General features: G+C 36.6%; 2 pseudogenes; both read left to right on the forward strand.

The window, feature by feature from the left end:
* The first annotated feature begins 3,149 nt into the window (after window positions 1–3,149).
* Window positions 3,150–3,633, forward strand: LOC144287555 (peptidyl-prolyl cis-trans isomerase-like 3; annotated as a pseudogene).
* Window positions 3,634–19,171: 15,538 nt separating this feature from the next.
* LOC144288154 (polypeptide N-acetylgalactosaminyltransferase 11-like) lies at window positions 19,172–21,757 on the forward strand (annotated as a pseudogene).
* The last annotated feature ends 835 nt before the right edge of the window (window positions 21,758–22,592 follow it).

Here is a 22,592-nt window from a genome sequence, read left to right on the forward strand (position 1 = left end):
ATCACCTACAGTTATCTTTGGAATTAAATCTTTTGAGAGATGAATGCTGTAGACTATTTAATGCTTCAGCAGGTTTAGATGCTTATAACTTGTGAAAAGTTAAAATGTTTTCCCTTTTATTTCAGATCTATTCTAAACTTTTATTGTTGCTTTTGAAACAAATATTTTAGAAACAAAAAGGATGTGAGTGATCATCTTGCCTAATTTTGGCATTTTTAAACCAGGACCACACATTCTTTTCACTCTTCCCATCAAGAGGTGGTAGCTAGAGCCCTTGCTGTTAAAGCTCTGAGATACTCCCCATGAGAAGCTCCACACACTGAGGTGATTGCATGCTGGAGAAGCCGCCATTGGAGGCTGAGTTTAGCCTCCTGCCATTCCCAATGAAGCATCACATGACCAGAATTGTTTTGGATCCTCCACTCCAGCACAACTGCCAACTGAGTGACTTCCATCAAAACATGCAAGAGGACACTTGCCCAGTTCAGTGCAGGTGCATTACTGATTCATAAAATTATGAGATATAATAAAATAATTATTGGTTTAAGCAACTAACTTTTTAAAAGATTTTATTTTTATTTATTTGACAGAGAAAGAAAGAGAAAGAGCACAAGGCAGGAGGGGTGGCAGGCAGAGGGAGAGGGAGAGGCAGACTCCCTACCGAGCTGTGAGACTGACGTGGGGCTTGATTCCAGAATGCTCAGATCATGACCTAAGTCAGAGGCAGATGGTTAACTGATTGAGCCACTCAGGTGCCCCAAACAACTAACTTTTGGATAGGTTTTTTGTCTTGTTTTGATTTTTACCAACTAGTAGGTAAAGAGAATTTGGTCCATGGAAGCACTGTGCTAACATTACAAAATCTAAAATGTGTGGCTTTTGTCTGGGGGCCAGCAACAGGCAAAAGTCTGACAAGCCTTAAAAGGATTAGAGGACTTAAAGGAGATTGAAAAAAAAAAATTTAAAAACTACTAAGAGGTGGTAGAAAGCTTGGCACTACTTCTACCCAGGTAATCTAGAAAATATATAATATATTTAATAAACTTGATAATCTAGTTAAGATGATCTCTGGACTAAGGGTTGAAAGTGCTACCTTTTTCTTCCAGTTGTCTTTTTAAAAATGAGAGAAAAGAGAGATGAAATAATCTACTACTAATTGAACATGGAGGGGATGTAAAGGGCTTAGGACAACTGTTCCAACCAGCGAGTGGTCCTCTAAGAGATGGTCTTAGGGTAGAGTTAAAAGCTAATGCACTGTCAGTAGAACACACTCTGTGGTTGTAAGATCCTTTAAGACTTTCAGAAGGATTTAAGGCTGCATCAAATGTACCCTCTCAGAAATAAAAATAAATAAGGCATACCATATTATATACTCCAAGACAGACCACAGTGCTTAGTGCACAAACAACAGCTTTATAGGGAAATCAAGATAGAGAAAGATTTACCTCAAAAAGATTTATGGGTTTAGTTTTGTCTAATGGAGCAGATTAGAAATTGACACACAAAACATTCATGAGATTTCAAAGGAATTATATTAGCATTGAACAGGACAGAAAGAGGGAAAAAAAAGTTAAGGCCCTGAGATAATCAAAATTCTATATACAAGAAGCATTCTAAGAAAACTAGATTTTATGGAAAACAGATTTTATAGAAAAGGAAGTGTTTAGAGGGTAGGACCAAAGCCAAAAGCTACATAGGATTATACCCAAAGACCAAGACTAAACTTCAATTGGGAAGTGAAAACATCTGCCAGATTCTATTTAAGAATTGCTACATGATAGTGATTTGCTATGTCTTATTTTCTCCATTCTGGAAAAGGAATATTTACTAAAGTTACCCTGTGCCCGTTTCATCTTGGGACATTAGGTGGCTGGGGGACAGATCAATTGTCTCTTCATTCCATAGATCTACAGTCTAAGAGTATCAGTTATCCAAGCGGGGGAAAAAACACAAAACCAAGATATTTTTATAGCTAGATATGATTTAAATGGTGATTCTGGATCTTGAACCTGAGCTTCGGAATACAGCAGAATGAGACATTTGGAGGTTCTCGCATCATGGAGGAAGATCAACACTGTTATAAGCAGGGCATGTACTACAGTGGTTTAAGTGTGGAAGCAAATTATTTATTTGAAACTTCTCTTATGGGTATGAGGGTTAATGATCCCTCTCCTTGAATACATATGTGGTTGAGATTGCTTCAACCACCAGAGCATGGCAGGAGTGGTTCTAGATTGTCAAATATCACTCAACTTCCACCTTCTTCACTTGACACCCTGACCTACCATATAAGAAATCTAACTAGAGGGTGCAGCTGCCATACTGAAGAGGCTACATTTAGGCATTTTGCTGATAATTCCAGTTGAGCTCAGCCTTTCAGATATACCCTCCAAATGATGATATGGGACTTTGCAATTCGCACCTTTCAATAAGACTAATAGTTGAATATCATCAAGTGGCCTCTATTACGCCACATGGAACAGTAGAATTATGCAGTTGATCTCTGCTGGAAGTTCTGACCCACAAAATTTGTGTGACACAGTTGAATGGTTGAAGGAGTTTTACCACTAAGTTTTGTGGTCCTTTGTTCCACAGCAATGGATACCTGGAACATACACCTTCTCCTTTAAAGGTCCATCTTTAATAGATAAAATTATGGCAAGGAGAAGTGAAGTGATTTGTACAAGTTTATGCAGTAATGTAGGGGAGAATTGTGGTATAAAACCAGAGACCATATCTTCCTCTTATTTCCGCTGTACCTTATTGTCCTAACAAAGTGAATTTTCTGTATAATGCTAACTTACAATGTTTAGCAATCAAATAATTGACTTTATGAAAGTCAAGCATGCTTCTTTTTAATCCCTCTGTTTCTTTCCTTTTACCTGATTGTCTTCTGTTATTTAATACTTTGAGACACTGCCCACATATGGAGATAATAAATATAGGTGAATTCTAATTTTCAGTGGACTTCAAAATAGAAATGCAGGGTAGCCTGAAGACAGTAATTTTGAATCACGGGCATCTGAGATTACATCTTTTTCTGTTTTAACAACAGCTGTGCTACCCGAAGTGAGACTCATTTTCTAACTTCTCTTGATAAGACTGTGAGAAATTAGCAACAATGTTTCCTGAAACCATCAAGAAGAAAAATGTCAGTGACACTGCATACAGATGTGAGTGATATTAAAATAGAAGGCTTCTGTGAGAGGACACCCAAAACTTGTGAGAAATTTTTTGGCTCTTAGTACCAGTAATTACTACAATGGCTGCATATTTCATAGACATATCAAGGGTTTTACAGTTGAAACAGGAGATCTGACAGGTACAGGAAGAGGTGGTAACAGTATCTGGGGCAAGGAATTTGAGGATGAATATAGCAACTTTCTTAAGCACAGTATTAGAGGTGTTGTATCTACGGCTAACAATAGCCCAAACACCAGTGGATTTCAGTTCTTTGCCTATGGCAAGCAGTCACATTTGGACATGAAATATACAGTATTTGGAAAAGTAATAGATGTTCTGAAGACTCTAAATGAATTAGAGTAGTTACCAGTGTGTGAGAAGACATGTCAACTTGTCGATGGTGTGCACATTAAGGACATAACCACTCAGGCCAATCCATTCACGCAGTAGCTATAGTAGCCCTAGAAAGATACTTGGCAAACTATTTGAGGAGCACATCTATGGTGGTTTACACAGTTTTAATCATGGCAAGAGACTGTATCATCCTTCTGCTTGTTTAGAACTAAAATCTCCCAAGTTGGTGGTACCATGGAGATCCAAGCAGCTTTTACTCCATTATTAGAGCATATGCTTTGCTGTAACTATTATCCATGTATTTATTTAAGTTTATTTTTTTTAATTTTCTAATTTTTTGTTATGTATAAACATTTATTTAAAAAATAGAAATACAAAAAAAATAGAAATACATTATTTCTATAATAAAGACTTAATGCCAGGGCAACCTGGGTGGCTCAGCGGTTTAGCGCCGCCTTCAGCCCAGGGCCTGATCCTGGAGACCCGGGATCGAGTCCCACATCGGGCTCCCTGCATGGAGCCTGCTTCTCCCTCTGCCTGTGTCTCTGCCTCTCTCTCTCTCTGTGTCTCTTGTGGAAAAATAAATCAAAATAAAAAAAATAAAAATAAAAGACTTAATGCCCTATTTCTCTGCCCCCATTCACTGTCATCCCTTACAACTAGAACTGGAAGCACTTAATTTCAGGCTGCCTTCTGAGCTAGAGTTAATCCAACCCCAGGATCAAGAAAGATTTTAGTCAGAGAAATTTACAAGTTCCAAGCCAGCAGGTCTGCCTTTCCACACCGAGGCAACTTTTTGATAACTGCACTTTTTTCTTGTGGTGACTTCTCCTTCCACATTTGATTTTTGAGATGAAGCCATCCTATATTCTGTATCAAGTAACTGAGTTTCTGTCCCTTGTTTAATCTCATGTTGGGTCCTGGTTTGGATTTCCTGTACATTTCCCCTATTCACCCAGGATTGTGTATCAATCCGTCCTTGAAGATTCTATATTCCAATCTTGTCACGAAAATTTTAGCCCTGCAGTGGGAATTATGCTACCTCTCTCCAATTTCTTTGGTGTCCCTGTAATCCTCTCTAGAATCTTTGCTTTAGCACTTAGCTGACTTAGCTTAGTTTTAAGTTACTTAAACCTAACCCTTACACTCTTGCTGGTATTCCTGGACACTAGTGTGACGGCCTGCCTGTCTGTCCACCTGTCATGACCCATTATTGTTTAGTACTCACCATTGTAATCTCCAGATAAAATGCTTTGCCTGTCTGGCTGGATTTCCATCACTCGATTCTTGTTCAATTTGCAAGAACTGATTTTATCTCAATGTTGGCTTTTAGTCTCCCACATGTATCCAACTTAAGGTCTTTCTGCCGCTACCAAGTCGTATGTTGGCTAGAGGAGAACAGCTCCTGGACGATAGCTAATAGAGAGGCAGTTATATTGCTCCAATAACTAAAAGTGCATTATAAATCCATTGTTTTAATACAGTTTCAATAAAAATTTACCCCTTTAAATATCTTATAAGAAAATACTTGTGTTGTTTTTTCTCCTTGGTATTTGATAAGAATAATAAGTAAGGGCCACAGATTCAGAAATTGAATCTCAGTGTTTTTAATATGTGTCTATTCACAAAGTCACTATTTAAGTGAAAGGGGTAGTTTTTATATTTGTCTCTAAATAATAGAATTCTCACAGTGAAAAAAAAAATATGACACACCTATTTATATATAAAGCCATAGCTTTTCTCTTTGATGCGGTGAAATAAAGCATATGACCATGATGTGTGTAATATTTTTATTTACAAGCTAGTAATTCTGACCTGGATCTTTGATAGAGAACTTAATATGACTATATATATAGTAATCATTTACAGGTAAAAAAAAGTTGCAAGTTTTTAAGATGTTCTTCATTATATTGTATGGAGTAAGTATTTGTCTTGGTCCAATTAGGAGATAAAGCCACACAGCAATTCAAATAAAGAAAATTTTATATTAGGAATTATTAAGCTATGATAAAGTCATAACTAAAAAGATGAGAAGAGTATGTTCTAAAGGCTTTTTCATCTTCTCCTAGAGCTAAGGAAATGTACCAAAAAATAGACATACTTAGGACATATTTCACCCCTGCCAGGATAATGTTAAGACCTAGTTTGAACCGTGAAGTTTGTTGGATTGTCTGAGTTAAAGCTAGTTTACAGATATAAAGCAAGTGGAAAAAAAAAAAAAAAAAAGGAACCTCTGGACTGGGGTTGCATGGTCACCAAGGAACTGTGTGCTCTGGGTGCACAGATGGAGCAGAGCAACGCCAAATGTCCCTACACACCTACCTACCCTTGTCTGGCAGTGTGGCAAGAGCAAGAGAAAACAAAATACCATTTATTCTAACCAGGAAAGAGAAGCTCCCTTACCCTCGCAGTGTCTTTCCAGAGTCCTCTATCAACAAAGTTTAAAATCATACTCCATACTCACCATAAGGTAGAAGATGTGGAAGTGTCACCTTATCATTGGGAACAAATATACTGAAGTGAGAATTTGAATTTGTGAGGTGACACTGATAACTGCTACAGACATCACATAAGCTATGTCACTATGTTGTAAATGTACGTTAAACACAAAATAAAACAACTCTTTTGTGCCATGTATTTGTCCTGTATTATCATAACCAGTATGCAATAAAAATTAGTAATAATTATAAATATTTTAACATTTTAAAACATTTAAGTGGATACCATTAATAGTCTAGATTTTTAAAAATATTTTATTTATTTATTCAAGAGAGACTCAGAGAGAGAAGCAGAGACATAGGGAGAGGGAGAAGCAGGCTCCTTGCAGGGAGCCCAATGTGGGACTCCATCCCAGACTCGGGACACACCCCCAGACGAGGGCAGATGCTGAACTGCTGACCCATCCATGTGTCCCATTGCTCTAGGTGTTCTGAGAAGTTTCTCTCCAACTGAAACTGATGATAAAACCTTTGTTCTAAATAAGCTACCCTGTGCTGTCAGAAACAGTTAAAATTATTCCATGGACTTAACATCAATCTTTTTGTTTTTGTTTTTTTTAAGTAATCTGTTTGCCCAATGTGGGCCTTGAACTCATGAGTCCAAGATCAAGAGTCACATCTTCTACCACTGAGCATGCCTACATCAATCTTCATACCTTTGTATTTTGCTTTATTATATATAAAAAAACAGACTTTTGTATCTTTCTTGTTTCATTTGCTATGTTAGTCTTCATACACATGGCAGTGGCAGTAATTCATACAAATAAATGCTAACCTGGGATGTAGCATACGGTCAATGTCTGTCCACGCACTGGTTTCATGGGGAGCCACAGCAACCATATTGGCCTGAGTGGTTAGAGTCACATGTAATCTTTCCAGGCACCAGAGAAATATATATTTCTTGTTCTAACATTGGCAAATGAGGACCATATAGGACAGTAGGCATTTGTTGAACTATACAAAATGAAGATAATTCTAAAGAATCTGACCCCAGATTTTGGGTTATATAAAGTTTTTCTGAATGGGAGATTGAATCTCTGCTGGAAGAGTATTGTCAGGCTGAATGCGAACCCTTTTGGCCTTCTTTTTGGTAGTAATAATGGTGCATTGACTAATTTAATGTAGTTTTTGTCTCACCAAAAACAATTATATTGGTGATCATTAACATAAAGATATTTTGAAATCAAAGCTTTGTTCCTAGTACTTTAATCTCCCGGAAGCAATTAGAACTCAGCCTAGAATTAGATACTGCTTCTTAAATCCATATGAGCTAAGTGGTTTTGTTCTAGAAGTTAGCCCAGCTTACCAGTTAAAGGTTTACAGTCTGGAGTCAAAACTTTGAACTTTGTGATTGAATTTTAGATTACCTATTTATTTATTCATCTACTTACTTTTCAGCCAACACGAGGCCCTGTGCTACATAATGAAGATACAACAGTGAACAAGATAGACTCAATCCCTGCCCTCATAGAACTTACATTTTAGCCCAGAATAGGCACACATTAAATAAATAAATATCAACTGAGTTACTGAAAATTTTGATAAGCCATTTGAAGAAATGTATAGCATACTATGAAAGGCAGAAGGGAGTTCTAATCCCTCTCGCAGGTTAGGGAAGTCTTACCTGATGAAATTACACTTGATTTAGGAATGATAGGGACTAAGAATTAACTAGGAATAGGGATAGGGACTAGAACAATGACTAGTAATTGATAAAAGTGGGAGTCTGGAGTTGTGGAGCTGGAAGAGCTGTCCTGGTGGAGGGAGAGGCCCCTGTGAAGGCCCTGGAGGAGTGGAACAACCTGAAGTGACAGAGGAGCTACAAGGAAAATAGCGTTCATTAGCAAATGAGGACCAGATAAGAGAGTAGGCATTTGTTAAACTATACAAAATAAAGATAATTCTAAAGAATCTGACCCCTTCTTGTTTATATAAGATTTTTCTTTCTTTTTTTTTGTATATAAGATTTTTCTGAACGGGAGATTGACTCTCTGCTGGAAGAGTGTTTGTTGCCATGCTGAATGCCAACTGCGTTCTCAAGAGGACAGGTTGTACAAAGATTTTGGTGAGGAGGCAGGGGATTCAACACATATTATTTAAAATTATTTTAGAATTTATTAGGTATAACAAAGCTCACTGGATTTCATTTCCTCCTACTGTAAAATTGAAAAAAATAATGCCTCTGTTTCAGAAATGTTACAAAGGTTAAATAATAAAATGTTTACAAGGTCTTTGACACATAGTCTTACCAGACTAAGCAGTCTGAAGTATTTACAACAGCAGACAGTGTAGTGCTTTTCTGTTCATTTTTCTAATCTATAGTTTCTGCATAATTTCACCTCTAATCATACATTTTTTAAGGTTAGTATTTTTACATCTTAGATTTTTAAAATCAATCTTGTAATTATTTATATAATTAGAAGTGACTACATATTAGAGATAAAGACACTATAGAAGTTTAAATATATACATAAAATTATATAATTATAATTATATCACATAATTATATAATATTTTTATATTTTATATTATAAATATAATATAATTATATTTATATTATATATTATGTAATATCAATGTATATATGTATATTTATTATGTGATAAATGTAAATATATATGTATATATAATATAAATGCATATATTATGTAATATAAATGCTTATATGTATATTCAAATATACATATTTATAAAACTAGAATGCATATATTTTGGAACATAGATGCTCAAATATTTTGTAAATGAGTAATTTAGACTTTAGTTTAAAAAATTGCAATCTTAGCTATCTTCTTATTAACAACATATTTCTACTTTTTCCTAAAACCATGGAAAACACAATTAACTATGTGGTATCTGTTGTAACTTTCCTCATTGGACTAGCAAAATTGCTTGAGTTTTAAAGTGTTCTCCCATATTCAATTAAATAACCTTTGAGGTATGAGAAAAAAAACAATGGGCTCTCTTGCACCTCTTTTGGAAGAACGCTGCGCCTAGTTGTCAAGGTAACTTGACCTCATTTTCAAGGTGAATGAGACCACTATAGGAAAGTGTGCAGGTGCTCAATACTTCCTCAGTAAGCATTTTATTCTTTAAGTGTTGTCAGAAACAAGCTTGAAGTGGACATATTGTTTTTCACTTTTACCTTTTTAAAATAAAAGTTATAAAGAGCTCTTTGAACATCATTTTTTTTACCTTTGTATTTATATTTTTCCCTCAGGGAGCATTTTAAATGGTATGTTCTTATTATTCCCTCTCTACCATTAGGTTTGTTTCTCTAGAGTATTATTCTTTTACTTTATGTTTTACACAAGAAACTGACAGTTCTGGCCCTGCTAAAAGGATCCATTGTCTGCTTTTTTCTGATGAAAACACTTGCCCAATGTTCCATTGACCTTTTGAATTTTCCCTCTTTACTTCTTCTGTATCCTGGTTGCAACATGAGCTTTCTTTTCCCAATAACCCACAAGAAAATACACGAATGATAATAGAGAAAAATGTCAGAAACATGAAAACCAGGTCCTAAGTGTTGGGCCTGTACCACTGTGAAAGTCTAACCCCTGGTGCTCTGAGAGTAAAAATATCTATCATGCCTTCCAAGAAAATTGAAAAGGAAAACATTTCAGAGATATTTATTAAGATATTAAGATGGTGACAGCAATGTCTTTAGAGATACTAGAGGAAGGTTAGCATGTATGTGTATTTGGGCAGCAAAATCTATTAAGGAACCAAATGTCAAAAATAATCTGATCAAGCCTATGTTTTATAGCTTTTGAACAATTTGAACAAGGGTACTCTAGTGGTGGAACTGGAAATATGCCAGGCCCATGACTCTGGAGAAGTCTCTTGCAGAGCATGCTATAGCTGCCTCATTTAAGAAAATGGCTACCCTGTTTGCCTTTCAGGCTTTTTTTTTTTTTTTTTTCGTTAATTTTGTGTTCATTTTTACAGTGGCACCCTTGGTGGTAGTACTTAAGGAAAATTAGTGAATTTTGAAAGGAACACTAAGTTATAATTAATTGATAAAAACTACGCCTTTTCCTATTTGAGTATTATGGGCTGCCATGGAAATGACTGTACTGACGAGTAAAGATTAAAAGTGGCTTAATTCTGCACCATGCAAATAAAGGAAGAGATTACTCCTTCTCCTCCAATGTTCTTATAGCATTTAAATTAGAAAACATGTAATTAAATGCCTCTCATTTCTTTGAAATGTGTGTAAACCTTTAGAAACCTAGACAGGTTTTTTTTGTCAACTTTATGACCTAGTAATGTTTTTCTCAAAGATCTAGGAGCCAGCTTTTTGAAATGTAAACATCAAGGGAGATATGTCACTATTTCCCAGTTTCTATGGGAAGGTAGAAGTTTAATTTTTGTGGGTATCTTGCTCCATGTTGGAAAACTACCTCCTGCACTGAAGATATGATATACTTGTTTTCCTTTTAGTAGTCAGTTAGCTAACACTGATGGTCACCACAATTACCAGGTAAAGTTAGGATGTATTTGTTTAATAAATTGTACTGTTGAATCCTCTTATTTGAGGACTTGTTACTATCTTTCTTGAAACCATATATGTAATGAATTATACCTGCTTGCCTATGTAAGGGGACGGACATTCTTTCTCAATTTGTGGTCTCTTAATGGACTACTTGTTTTGCACATCACATTCTTATTTAATATTTATTCATTAACAAAGTATTCTCTTTCTCCACTACCTTTGTGGAGAGGCTTTTTGAGTTGGGATATTTAATTTTTAATTATATTTCTCTAACACAATATTATTTAAGATAAATATGTACCTTTTAAAGTGGTTATGTGTTGCAATCAACCAGGAAAAATATAATAAGCCCAATGTCTCCTATATGAAATAAGTTTACTTCAGTCTTTTCAAGGCCTTATGTATGGATAAGAAGAATTTGTATGAAAGTAGAAAATAGGGGCAGCCCATGTGGCTCAGTGGTTTAGCACTGCCTTCAGCCCAGGGCCTGATCCTGGAGTCCAGGGATCGGGTCCCATGTCTGGTCCCTGCGTGGAGCCTGCTTCTCCCTCTACCTGTGTCTCTTCCTCTCTCTCTCTCTCTCTCTCTCTCTCTGTTTTTCATGAATAAATAAATAAAATCTTTAAAAAAAAAGAAAGTGGAGGGATCCCTGGGTGGCGCAGCGGTTTGGCGCCTGCCTTTGGCCCAGGGCGCGATCCTGGAGATCTGGGATCGAGTCCCACATCAGGCTCCCGGTGCATGGAGCCTGCTTCTCTCTCTGCCTCTCTCTCTCGCTCTCTCTCTGTGACTATCATAAATGAATAAAAAATTAAAAAAAAAAAAAAAAAAAAGAAAGTGGAAAATATAATCTCCAGCATCAAGAAATTTGCTGAGACAAAGACCCAACTTATCTTCATCCTTATGATTTTCTTCCTAAACCAATCATAATTAGATTAGTTGTAAATTAAAAAAAATAATAAGCACAATTGGTAATGATATAAAACAATTTTCAGGGTATAATTCAATGATATATTTCAAGAGGTTCATTAAATTACATCCTCTTGACTTATAAAGCTTCTGAGAAATGAGAACTATATCAGTAAGTAGAATCTAACAAAAGTTTTGTTAAAATTTTTTCATATGATGCCTTTTGCAAATCAATGGTTTCATCATGAAATAATACACATGCCTCCTCACTAGGTAGAACTCACTGGTGGGTTTCATCAAAACTCTGGTGTGGTGTTTATTCAGCTATGTTTTTACTATAGATATAAATAAACACAAATTATTTAATTTGATTAAATAGGAACTTATGAAATGGTAATTATGAAATGTTGAATAGTGATAATCCATAGTCATAATGCAGTCTTGAGAATGAGGAATGGGAGATACAAGGATGGCTAAAGGAGTTGTATGTATCTAACATGGATTTATTTCCAGTGAGAACTTTTCATGTTGGACTTTCCTGAGGAAAGTTTACCTTCTCACCAAAACTAAAGTGGAATAATGATCTATAATTCCCTGAATGATATGAATTGGAAAAATCAGAAGGATGCAAATATAACTGTACTTCTTTTATAATCAGGATTTAATTAAATAATATATTTCCAGAGGATCACCTAAAGCTTGTCTATCACATATTCCTGATTACATAGAAGAGTCTGTGAAATGGGAATTATGAGGAGTCTTCCTGTCTCAGCCTGCCATTTGTAGACATTGAGAGAATAGATCTTGAACATTGACTAGGCTTGCTGGCACTATGGAGAATCTTGGAGGAATCACAGACTGAGAATTTTAATTATAAATGAATTCTCTGAAATGAGAGGTCTTCCATTTTATGGCAGACAGGCCATGGGAGTAACTGAAGAGGTTCTGTTGAACCTGAGAAGACAAAAGAAAAGATTACTTGGAATTAGACATAGTTACTTCAAAGTATACTGAAAGACTGCATTGTCTGCCTCATTACCCATCCAGAACCTCTGATCTGGTTGAAAGTCCAGGACCTCAGGCTGGACATCTGTATCTAGAGTCCTAACCATCCAAATCAGTTACAGAGCTGCCTCTTCTCCCTCAAGCAGAAATGTGATTCTAGATTTTCTTTTAGTAGTTAGTAAAGGTCTTCTCCAGGTCCTAGTCTTGCTGATAGCTTTTGAGAGCATTTAAGAGTAGCTGGAATTATATATTTGAATAGCACTCAGTACAGTTTCCCAGTGAAATGTCTGGGTGATTCCACTTTCTGAGCAGTGCTAGGGTTGATGTCATTGCTGCCTGCCTCACATCCCATCTTGCTCAGGACTGACATTCAATTCTGAGTGTCATTTTGCTTCTTAGCTCAATTTTTCTATGAATTTAGTGGCCATAAGTCACAGGGAGGATGCAGGGAGATGGGGGCAGAGATGCACTCCGGCTCGTATATAGGATCTAGGGCTTGGCTCATATATGGTTAGGACCCATTGGACACCATATTAAAGTTCAGAGATTCTCGATGATATCAGAAAATATGACATGGATGACAGATCCCTTGCTTTTCTGTCTCTCATGGCACATCTCCAGCACTTACCAGAGGGATCAACCTGTTTTTAGCCTGGTTGGCTTCTGTGGCTCACTGTGACACAACAAATGCTTCTCAAATGGCTCTGGTGACAGGAAGTGTTGGGTACCTTTGTTCTTGCCCTATTTTAGATACTTCCCCACCTATTATTCTCCAATGAAATTGTACTTTACTCTGACAACAGCCCAAATATTAGATAAGACCCATGGAATTTCTTCCCTACAACTAATTTTGTGTGATTCAACTTATAGTTCTTCATAAAAGCATTCAGGTAAATATCACAGAGCCTTGTAGATTTGGGGGAAAAGGGAAGAAATCATGACCTTTGGTAAAAAAAAAAAAAAAAAAAAAAAAAAGTGTACATGAATAAGAGCTATAGTTGGCAATAGCTGGTCCTCTCTTACACAATATCTGAAATCCATTAAACATATTTGCCATAGCAAAGCAATACCATGTTTTTGAAAAGATACACATCCAATATGTGTGATATATTTCTTTATCTTTTATTTTTGAACTCCAACCCATTTCCTACAAATAAACTTGGCCTTAGAATGTATATGCCTTATCCTTGCTCTATATTACATTATAAATCTTATAGGAAAAGATATCAAGTGGCATCATGTCCAAAATGCTTTTATTTTATCCATGTTTCTTCTTTCATTAAGGAGGGAAGGTTGGAAGTTTCCATTTTCCAACATTCATGCACTATGCTTATACCCATTAGTTCATGCTTATGTTACCTCAGTTATTTGTGTTTTTTTCTTAGGACAAAGTTAGATTGACTCTATTTCTTGATAAAGTTATACTTTGAATCTTTTAATTATAATGAAAGCAATATTCCAGGATACTAAGGAACATAAACCTGTTAAAAGGATTATATTTGCCCTTTTCTTTCAATTTCAATAGACAGAATATATTTAACTAAAATCTACACTGTATTCACCACTATGTATGAGAGGAGAATATTTCTGGTTGAAAATCCTGAGCCCCCAACCTGGCATTGTTCCTTTGTAATTAGGAGCCAACTACAGAGGAAGCACCAAAGCATTGGCAGAGACTATCTGGCTATTGCCTTAGCAAACTGGAGAAGGTTTCTTAGCAACTTTTATTTTGTATCTCAGAGAGAAATATGGCCATCATGTAACTCTATCCACAACTTCAACCAATGGACTAATTCTATTGACCATTCTCTGGCAAAAGTCATTGTCTTAGTAAAGGACACATCTCCCTAAGTAGATTAGAGAAATAAATATTTGAGGAAGGCATTTGTATGAATTATTTATTTTTCTTCAGTTCCTATATCCTATAAGGAGGGATGTGATAACTTTAATTGGAACAATAACCATAGTTTAGTGGTAATTTCTATTCCCTTAAAAAGGACACACCTTTGCATGGTGAGTACAGGGAGATTGTCTCAGGAACAATTCTCTAAGGATCTACCATAATCACATTTAATAAACTCTATTTTTTAGCTATGTAATATAAATTGGGTGTTGTCATTAATTATTTGATTGAATCTTTATAATATTCTGAGATTTTTAAAAATGACATTAGTATTATTCTAGACAAAATCCTCAAGGAGGTAGATCTCTACTAACAATTAGTCCCATAATTCTAAGGCTATATGCTACCAGTTTAGCATGATCCCTCAGAGAACAATAATTTCTGTGTAGTGGTATTATATTATTCCTAAAACCCTATGCTAACCACTGCAAAATTATAAAATGACCAAAACACAGTCATTGCGCTCACCTAGCTCTAAACCTAAGAAAAACTACGTAAGTATAAAAATGACTTCAATAATATTTGGAGTGAATGTGAGTCAGTATCAAAGATCTGTGTGTGTTTTATAAGCAAAAAGGATCTATGTAAAGGAAAATAAATTGTTTTTCTGTTATTATTTGAGTGAGGGAGAAATAACATCCCATATACATTTGAGGGGACAATAAAATTTCCTGGTGGGAGGATAATTAGTAAATTAATTTGTTAAATTGTCTGTGTTTGGAGGCTAAAAGAATTATAGATATTTTTTTAGTAAGAGTGATTTGATAGGTCTTGCATTCTAGTTAAAAGAAGGAATGACCAAAAGACAGAAGGCAGGAAAGCATAGTGTTTTTTTTGAGAAAGGAAGTAAGCTACTTTAGCTCAAGTTTAGAGTTCTAGAAGAAAACACAGAGAAAGAAAGGATGGATCCTGAAGCAATGGAGAACTATTAAGTAGCAAGAAAAGGTGTTTATGCCCTTTGCGAGGAGCTTGGGTAAATTATGAATATGGGTGAGCAGTGAAGTAACAAGACTGGAACTCAGCATAATGAAGATATTCTGGTGACACAATAAGTGAAGGCATACTAATGGATTGAGAAGTGTAGTAGGTTGAATGGTGTCTCACAAAAAAAACATGTCTATTCAGTTGCGTTTGGATGTAAAGTTCTGTAAATATCTGTGAAATCCATCTGGTCCAGTGTATCATTTAAAGCTCTTGTTTCTTTGGTGATGTTGTGCTTAGAAGATCTGTCAATTGTAGAAAGTGCTACATTCAAGTCACCAAGTATTAGTGTATTATTATCTAAGTATGTCTTAACTTTGGTTATTAATTGATTGATATACTTGGCAGCTCCCACATTTGGGGCATAAATATTGATGATTGCTAGGTCCTCTTGTTGGATAGATCCTTTAAGTATGATATAGTGTCCCTCTTCATCTCTTACTATAGTTTGCTCTGCATCACTTGCCATCAGAAAAATACAAATCAAAACCACAATGAGATACCACTTCACACCAGTGAGAATGGGGTAAATTAACAAGTCAGGAAACAACTAATGTTGGAGATGATGTGGAGAAAAGGGAACCCTCTTGCACTGTTGTGGGAATGTGACCTGGTGCAGCCACTCTGGAAAACTGTGTGGATGTTCCTCAAAGAGTTAAAAATAGACCTGCCCTACGACCCAACAATTCCACTGCTGGGGATTTACCCCAAAGATACAGATGCAGTGAAACGTCGGGACACCTGCACCCCGATGTTTATAGCAGCAATGTCCACAATAGCCAAACTGTGGAAGGAGCCTCGGTGTCCATCGAAAGATGAATGGATAAAGAAGCTGTGGTCTATGTATACGATGGAATATTCCTCAGCCATTAGAAACGACAAATACCCACCATTTGCTTCGACGTGGATGGAACTGGAGGGTATTATGCTGAGTAAAATAAGTCAACGGAGAAGGGCAAACATTATATGGTCTCATTCATTTGGGAATATAAAAAAATAGTGAAAGGGAATAAAGGGGAAAGGAGAGAAAATGAGTGGGAAATATCAGAGAGGGAGACAGAACATGAGAGACTCCTAACTCTGGGAAAAGAACAAGGGGTGGTGGAAAGGGAGGTGGGCGGGGAGGTGGGGGTGACTGGGTGATGGGCACTGAGGGGGGCACTTGATGGGATGAGCACTGGGTGTTATGCTATATGTTGGCAAATTGAACTCCAGTAAAAATAAAATAAAATAAAATAAATTGTATTTGGGAGATGAAAAAAAAATCCTGTCTACCCAGAACCTCAGAATGTGAATGCAGATGATGTTATTAGTTAAGGATCTCAAGATGAAATCATCTTGGATTTACGGTAGACCCTAAATGCTCTTACCAGAGTCCTTATAGAAGAGGAGAAGACAGAGGACACAAATACAGTGATATGAAGATGGAAGCAGATTGTTATAATGTATCTATAAGCCAGAGAATGTGAAAGATTGCCTACAACCACCAGACATGGGAGAAGGGGATGGGATGGTTCTTCCTTTAGAGTCTCCAGAAGGAACCAACCCTGCTGACACTTTGATTTCAAGCTTCTGTCCTCCTTAACTAATGGAGAATAAATTCTGTTTTAAGCCACCCAATTTACAGTGATTTGTTATGTCAGCCTCAGAAAATCAATATAAGAGACAATAGTAGACAACCAAATGAAGCATAATAAAGGTCTGAACTAGAGAGGGAGGAAGTAGAAACAGAAAGGAGCATGTGGACATAGGATTTACCATAAAGGCTATGTGTCACAGATTCTCACTTGTATATCCCCTCCAAGGCTTATACTGAATAATGCATGGAAATTGGAAATTCTTTACTTAAGTAAATCCCACACACCATATAAATTACTAAGTGTACAAAGCTTAGACTAGCCCCTATGTATATGACATTGCAAGTAAACAATTTAAGTCAGTTGGAACATAAGAGAGAATCCTATGTTTTTAGTTTGGCAATCACAGAGGGTAGTGATATTCTTTATCAGAAACAATAAATTCAGGTGAGGAGCTTTCTTGCAAGTAAGTAAAAATCAGGTTTTCTAACAACTTGTAAACTACTCACCCTTCGTGATCCAGTCCACTGCTGGATTTAGCCTGTAGTTTGTAGTTCGCTGACTCCTGGTACAAAGAAACAACTCTAATCAATGTGCTAAATGGTATAATAAGAGAGTGTGTATGGTACAAAATGGTCACAAAGCAGGGGAGGCAGTTTACTCCCCCTGTATATTGGAAAAGCCTTTCTAACTCCTATTGTGAATTAGGTTTATTTGGTCTTTTCCAAAAAAAAAAAAAAAACAATCAACCTATGGCTTAGACAAGCTCTCCTACAAAGTGGTTCCATTGTTCTTTCATCTTTGTATCTATAGAGTTAAATACAGAGCACATCAAATAGTAGATGCTAATTCATCTTGAAAAATGGAGAACCGGAGTCTTGGGTACTGATAGGCTATTCAAATGTAGATATAAAGTAGGTATTAAAAATATGGATCTTGGGGCACCTGGGTAGCTCAGTTGATTAGGCATCTGATTCTTTATTTCAGCTCAGGTTATGATTTCAGGGTTGTGAGATTGAGTCCATGTTGAGCTCAGACTCTGTGCGCTCAACGTGGAGTCTGCTTGAGATTTTTTCTCTCACTCTCAGACTTTCCCCCACCCTTGCCTAAATAAATAAATGGATCTTGAATTCAGGAAACATTGGGACTGGCAACATGCATTTAGGTAACCAACACAGTGCAATTGCTGAAACTCTGGAATTGACTGAGAGCTCTGAGGGGGAAGCTATTACAAGACAAAAGACACAAGGATGAAAACTGATAAATACAAGTACCATATTGGGTATTGTCGGGCACTTTGGATATACTAACTGTAGAACCAAAGAGATACTTTAAATAAATATATTCCATAAATTGGTGAAATGGAACTTTATTGTAACTCTTGACTTTCTCTGGCTTTTTTCTTGTTTGGCCCAGTCACTTACGGGAAATGTCAAGTGATTCTGAAGACCACCTGGAGTTGCTTTAACTTCAATCCCCTGAGAAGCCTCAAAAGGTCAAGTATCATCTCCTACTGCTTCTCAGATGCCTTTACATCATACCGAGTTCCTAGTTAATCTTCCCAGTCCTGTAAAATTCACATGTGCCAGTGCTCTAGATAGAAATGACACACATTCTTTCAATTTTGGAAACTGAGCTTTTTCTCATAGACTCAAGGGGATAATCCCACATTTTAAAGATAGATTTTAAAATATTGAAAGCTATAAAGATTAGAGTAGCTCTTCAAAAATTCCCTAAAAAGCACATTATGCAGTAATAATGTACAATGTCTTAAAAAATATATGCTTTAAATTTCAAAGATGAAGTCAAGAATAATTTTAAGTGAATTTATAGATACATATTAATCATGATACTAGAGTTATCTTAAAATACCTGCACAGATATGAATGTATACGTATAGAAACCAAAATGTACACATATAAACAGAAGTACCATTACTTGTGGGTTCATTACTGATAATAGCTCACCAAAAGTAATAAACACTTTGAGATCTTACTGCATGCCAAAGATGAACTAAGTCATTGCAAATATTAGCTCTTTATCCTTCCAGCAACTCTGAGGTAGATCATATTTTTTTTACATTTTTCAATTACTTTATATAGCCAACACAAATAAAATCCCAAAGGCATCTCAAAAAAAAAACAAAAGCTTACTGTTCAATTTAAGTCAAGAAATTGTTTATTTAGCACCTTCTATCTGCTAATCAGTATGCCACATGCTTAAACACAATGCTTTACTTCTGCATAAGAAAAGATATATTCATGCAGTCATGGACATCAAAGGAGCTGTTTGGCCTCAAGGTAAATACCAGTTTCATGCTAGAAGACAGAAACCAAACTATAAAAAATAATCCAAAAGGGAGATTTTCAGGTTCTAAAAAAAAAAAAAAAAAAAAAAGCCAGTTACCAATGGAGCACTGTTATTTTGCCTTATTCTTCTCCTTTTCTGTCTTGCTTTCACTTAGGACTTGGATTTTTTTTTTTTTTTTTAAATAATCCTCCATTCACTTCAAACTGGAATGGAGAAACATGGAACTGTTCAAACTTCTTCCTTGCTATTTCCCAAGACCTGCTCTTAAACTCATGTTTAATTAAACTAAATTAATTAATAATTTATATATTGAGAGAGAGAGAGTACACATGGGCATGCAAGTGGGAGGGCAGGTTAGAGGGAGAGGGAGAGGGAGAGAGAGAATCTCAAGTTGACTCCCTGCTGAGTGCAGAGCTGAATGCAGAGCCCCACACAGGACTCAACTGCAGAACCTTGAGATCATGATTTAAGCTGAAATCAAGAGTCTGACATCTAACCAACTGAGCCATCCAGGTACCCCAAAATTCTTATTTAATTTTAAAAGCCTGGCTAATTTCTTTGAGAGAAAGAGAGAGAAAGGGAGAAGAAATAATGGGGGTGCAAGGCCCCAGGTCCTGGTGGATACCAATGTGTCCTATGCCTGTGGGAAATTGGACTGTTCACCTTCCCAGGGCCGCTCTCACCTGGTTCTTCCATCTGACCTGGGCTAAGGTAGAGGAAGGGTGCCACGGCCAGAGTCTCTGAAGGCCTAATCCTGGGCTGCTGATTTTCAGAGTCATACTGTATCCTTTTGGGGTCTTCAACATGAGGACCACATGGGCTACCTAGAGGTAAAGCCCACAGAAGTATCCCCACTCCCACCCCCAAATGCATCTGGGAGATTCTTACTCTCACATTGGTCCACAATCAGCCTTCAGCCCTTGTTTCTGGCTCCAGCAGCTTCTGCTCCAAGAAATTGAAAAAGTCCTTTCAGCTGTGCTAGATATACAACACTAAGTGTAACTGTTCAATATTTCTGTTCAGGTGCCTTTTTACATCTGTGACCTGGATGGTTTTGCTTTTTGTTTATTTCAACTTCAGTCAAATTATTCAGTTCCTTAAGAATGTGCCTATAAAGGGGTCTGGGCCCTATGGATAATTCCCTAAAATATTCTATCCCTGTTTCATGCAAGTGCCAAGTCCAGTGTTAGAGTCATAGTTCAAAGCAGACAAAACTGTGATATGATAATCATGTTGAAGATACAGTAAAAATGTTAAATTCTCTTCTAAATTGGATATAATTTTTGGGGTGCCTGGGTGGCTCAGTTGTGCATCTGCCTTCAGCTTAGGTCATGATCTCAGGGTCCTGAGATTGAGCCCCACATCGGGCTCCCTGCTCAGTGGGGAGCCTGCTTTTCCCTTTTCTTCTGCCCTTCCCCCCATCATGCTCATACTTGCATGTGCTCTCCCTCTCTCTCTGTCTCTTAAATAAATAAATAAAATTTTAAAAGATTAAAAAAAACTAAGTTGGATATAATTTTTAATGAAAGTAATCACAAATTGAGAGACTTAGGTTCTCAGATACATACTTTAATATGTAACTTCTTGGCCTACCATGAAGGTTTGCCAGACTTAAGGAATGCAGTATGTAAAGAAAAGTCTATCTGGTCAAGTAGACTGTGCAAGACAGTGCACAGTCATAGATAGCATACCAGCATCTCATCTTCATGAAATCGCCTCCATGAATAATGATAGTGACTTTGATGATTTGAAAGGAGAGCTGGATAAATATGTCCCCAAATACCTTGTTGGAAATGTTAAAGTAGTAAGAAATACAAAGTGTGAGGGATTGATTCAAGGAAGAATGATTGGAGCAACCCATGCTATAGGAAAAGTTCTGGTCTTGTTAGATAGCTACTGTGAAATGAATGTGCCATAATTGCAACCCTTGCTGGCTGTCATCTAGGAGTACTGGCAGACCATGGCTTGCCCACCAACTGATATTATCAGTGCAGATATGCTTGTCTACAGCTTGTTGTCCTGTCTGGTACAGGGAGGATTCAGCTGGGGCTCCACTTCAGATGGGATGTGATTCCTTTTTCTGAGCTCCGAGGACCAGATGGAAATAATGTACCAGTAAAGTCTCCCACTATGACTGGTGGATTGTTTGCCATGAATAGACTCTATTTCAAATATTGGGAAGTATGACAGGAGCATGTAAATATGGGCATGAGAAGAGTAAGAAATATCACTTAGGATCTGAATGTGTGGTGGTAAGCTCCTCATTGTTCCTTGCTCTACAGTAGCACATGTTTTCTAAAAAATGCAACCATATGGATCTTCTAAAGGTTAGGACACCAGGATATATAACTCTTTGAGGCTGGCACGTGCTTGGTTGAATGAATATAAGGAGCATTATTTTTCTGTAAGACCTGATCTGAAGACCAATTGGTATTGGTATTGTGGAAATACCAATGAGTTTATTGAAATGAAGAAGAAATTGGGTTATAAATCAATTAAATGGTATCCAGATAATAATTATTCAGAAGTGCAGATATCTACATAAGAACAATGTGGAAGGAGGCACAATTAAGTAGAAGAAAAAAACAGTTAAAAAACTATTACATAGGGCAGCCCTGGTGGCTCAGCGGTTTAGCGCCAATTTCAACCCAGGGCGTGATCCTGGAGACCTGAGATCAAGTCCCACGTCAGGCTCCCTGCATGGAGCCTGCTTCTCTCACTGCCTCTCTCTCTCTCTCTCTCTCTATGTCTCTAATAAATAAATAAAATCTTAAAAAAAAAAAAAAAAGAAACTATTTACATAGCCCAGAGGAAAACCACAAGAGACCTGAGGAAGGTTTGAACTAAGGCAGAGTTTGATTGATTATCTTACATATTACATATTGGATTTTTTTGTTTGGAAAGTAGTATATAAATGCGTTAAAAATAAATAAATAAAAGATTCTAGTTTCATCCATTGCTTCATACCCATTAGTGCTTTACTTATCATGTGTAAAAAAGTTTAGCAAACCCTAAATTTATTTATTCAAAGATAAATAAGACTGACCTTATTTCCCCCAAAGAGCATACAGTATACCATAGGAAACAAACAAATGTTAATGCTGCTATTCATTCATTCATTCATTCATTAGAAGTCAAGGTGAAGGAGAGAAGTTAAAGGATGACTCCGAAAGGATGGGAAGAAATATGGACATCACCAAAGCTGATAGGAGGGTTGGGAGCACAGCTGGCAAGGAAGATGGTAAATTAAAAGAATGAAAAACAAAACACAAATTTTGTGATGCATTAAAAATGTTTTTATGAAGAAATAAATATCCCTTCCCTTAGAAGATTATTCTAATTTACAGCTATGGAAGCTATCAAAGCTGAAGATAAAAACT

Source organism: Canis aureus, chromosome 17 (genome assembly GCF_053574225.1).
Source record: "Canis aureus isolate CA01 chromosome 17, VMU_Caureus_v.1.0, whole genome shotgun sequence".
In the NCBI taxonomy this organism is placed as follows: domain Eukaryota; kingdom Metazoa; phylum Chordata; class Mammalia; order Carnivora; family Canidae; genus Canis; species Canis aureus.